The 3,521-nt window shown below is 33.5% G+C and overlaps 1 non-coding gene across 1 annotated transcript in view; it reads left to right on the forward strand.

Moving 5' to 3' along the window:
* Nucleotides 1-3,175: 3,175 nt before the first annotated feature.
* The window catches only part of LOC115483730, a 1,995-nt gene continuing 1,649 nt past the window's right edge, over nt 3,176-3,521 (forward strand). Inside the window, exon 1 of the ribosomal RNA XR_003944587.1 lies at nt 3,176-3,521. This exon is cut by the window's right edge and continues 1,649 nt beyond it. This is a non-coding gene — a ribosomal RNA (small subunit ribosomal RNA).

Raw genomic sequence — 3,521 nt, forward strand, 5'->3', positions numbered from 1 at the left:
GAATTATGTATAATTGTATAGATATAAAATAGTTATAATAATATAAATATGTCAATATAAAATTAACGAACATGAAACGCCATATAAAGATGGCCATATTCGTTTGATGCATATCTATTTATATATATTTTATTCAAAAATATATTAAAATGTCATGTTAATTAAATTTGTATATATAAAAACTTATACGTATATGTATAAGTAAAAACAAAAAAATAACATTATTCTGGTTGATCCTGCCAGTAGTTATATGCTTGTCTCAAAGATTAAGCCATGCATGTCTAAGTACACACGAATTAAAAGTGAAACCGCAAAAGGCTCATTATATCAGTTATGGTTCCTTAGATCGTTAACAGTTACTTGGATAACTGTGGTAATTCTAGAGCTAATACATGCAATTAAAACACGGACCTTTTGGAACGTGTGCTTTTATTAGGCTAAAACCAAGCGATCGCTAGATCGTTACATTGGTTGAACTCTAGATAACATGCAGATCGTATGGTCTTGTACCGACGACAGATCTTTCAAATGTCTGCCCTATCAACTTTTGATGGTAGTATCTAGGACTACCATGGTTGCAACGGGTAACGGGGAATCAGGGTTCGATTCCGGAGAGGGAGCCTGAGAAACGGCTACCACATCTAAGGAAGGCAGCAGGCGTGTAAATTACCCACTCCCAGCTCGGGGAGGTAGTGACGAAAAATAACAATACAGGACTCATATCCGAGGCCCTGTAATTGGAATGAGTACACTTTAAATCCTTTAACAAGGACCTATTGGAGGGCAAGTCTGGTGCCAGCAGCCGCGGTAATTCCAGCTCCAAAAGCGTATATTAAAGTTGTTGCGGTTAAAACGTTCGTAGTTGAACTTGTGCTTCATACGGGTAGTACAACTTACAATTGTGGTTAGTACTATACCTTTATGTATGTAAGCGTATTACCGGTGGAGTTCTTATATTTAATTAAGTACTTGTACTTTTTTACGTATTCCTCCTATTTAAAAACCTGCATTAGTGCTCTTCATCGAGTGTTATTGTGGGCCGGTACAATTACTTTGAACAAATTAGAGTGCTTAAAGCAGGCTTCAAATGCCTGAATATTCTGTGCATGGGATAATGAAATAAGACCTCTGTTCTGCTTTCATTGGTTTTCAGATCAAGAGGTAATGATTAATAGAAGCAGTTTGGGGGCATTAGTATTACGACGCGAGAGGTGAAATTCTTGGACCGTCGTAAGACTAACTTAAGCGAAAGCATTTGCCAAAGATGTTTTCATTAATCAAGAACGAAAGTTAGAGGTTCGAAGGCGATCAGATACCGCCCTAGTTCTAACCATAAACGATGCCAGCTAGCAATTGGGTGTAGCTACTTTTATGGCTCTCTCAGTCGCTTCCCGGGAAACCAAAGCTTTTGGGCTCCGGGGGAAGTATGGTTGCAAAGCTGAAACTTAAAGGAATTGACGGATAATATAAAGATTGGTGGTAGCCTTTGGTAAAAATGTCAGATTTATAGAATCGGTGTCAAAAAACCTATATAGTGGAGTGGTGTCGCGCAAGGCAAGTCATATGAAAAAAAAATTTAAAAAGTAATTTCATATGATTGTGGAGTGTTGCCTTGCCGGCATAGATTATATATGTATGGGGCAAAGAATAATGAAGTTATATGAATGTATTATTAAATTAGTACATGATAATATAAAGGTTGGTGGTAGCCTTTGGTAAAAATGTCAGATTTATAGAATTGGTGTCAAAAAACCTATATAGTGGAGTGGTGTCGCGCAAGGCAAGTCATATGAAAAAAAAATTTAAAAAGTAATTTCATATGATTGTGGAGTGTTGCCTTGCCGGCATAGATTATATATGTATGGGGCAAAGAATAATGAAGTTATATGAATGTATTATTAAATTAGTACATGATAATATAAAGGTTGGTGGTAGCCTTTGGTAAAAATGTCAGATTTATAGAATCGGTGTCAAAAAACCTATATAGTGGAGTGGTGTCGCGCAAGGCAAGTCATATGAAAAAAAAATTTAAAAAGTAATTTCATATGATTGTGGAGTGTTGCCTTGCCGGCAAAGATTATATATGTATGGGGCAAAGAATAATGAAGTTATATGAATGTATTATTAAATTAGTACATGATAATATAAAGATTGGTGGTAGCCTTTGGTAAAAATGTCAGATTTATAGAATCGGTGTCAAAAAACCTATATAGTGGAGTGGTGTCGCGCAAGGCAAGTCATATGAAAAAAAAATTTAAAAAGTAATTTCATATGATTGTGGAGTGTTGCCTTGCCGGCATAGATTATATATGTATGGGGCAAAGAATAATGAAGTTATATGATTGTATTATTAATTTAGTACATGATAATATATAGGTTGGTGGTAGCCTTTAAAAAAAAGATCGGTTTTATAGAGATTGTGTCAAAAAACCTATACATGGTGAGCAGTTGATGCTCATCACATTATATGGTTTATACATATAATCATAAGTAGATATCATTAATGCTCAATTATAGTGTTGAGTCGTATTACCTACATCGTAATTTGTTGCCATCGTGCACTTGGCTGCGATACCCAATTGATAAATGTGTGAAATATTGCCAAGGTATATTGAGTTTTAATCAATATATACTAATTAGTTTCCATTTATCGTGAAGTCTCAGATTATTTATTTAACCGAACTCGATGGAAAGGTATAAGGTACATCGAGAAAAATGTAGCTGTTTATGTTTTGTAAAAAACATATTTATGTTGCATTTTATTTATGGTATGTTTTTCTTAATATATTATCACACTAATATGTATGTTGAAATTGTTCATATGTATTAGCCTATACAAGTAGATAAATTATATAGTTATCATCAAAACAAAAGTGCTCATTCCGGTATATGGAATTGAACACTGTGTGATATAATATTAAGTTAAGCGATCATAAAAAAATATTTTTGAACGAATTATGTATAATTGTATAGATATAAAATAGTTATAATAATATAAATATGTCAATATAAAATTAACGAACATGAAACGCCATATAAAGATGGCCATATTCGTTTGATGCATATCTATTTATATATATTTTATTCAAAAATATATTAAAATGTCATGTTAATTAAATTTGTATATATAAAAACTTATACGTATATGTATAAGTAAAAACAAAAAAATAACATTATTCTGGTTGATCCTGCCAGTAGTTATATGCTTGTCTCAAAGATTAAGCCATGCATGTCTAAGTACACACGAATTAAAAGTGAAACCGCAAAAGGCTCATTATATCAGTTATGGTTCCTTAGATCGTTAACAGTTACTTGGATAACTGTGGTAATTCTAGAGCTAATACATGCAATTAAAACACGGACCTTTTGGAACGTGTGCTTTTATTAGGCTAAAACCAAGCGATCGCTAGATCGTTACATTGGTTGAACTCTAGATAACATGCAGATCGTATGGTCTTGTACCGACGACAGATCTTTCAAATGTCTGCCCTATCAACTTTTGATGGTAGTATCTAGGACTA

Source organism: Drosophila hydei, unplaced genomic scaffold, assembly GCF_003285905.1.
Source record: "Drosophila hydei strain 15085-1641.00,03,60 unplaced genomic scaffold, DhydRS2 tig00008152-arrow-arrow-pilon, whole genome shotgun sequence".
Lineage (NCBI taxonomy): Eukaryota > Metazoa > Arthropoda > Insecta > Diptera > Drosophilidae > Drosophila > Drosophila hydei.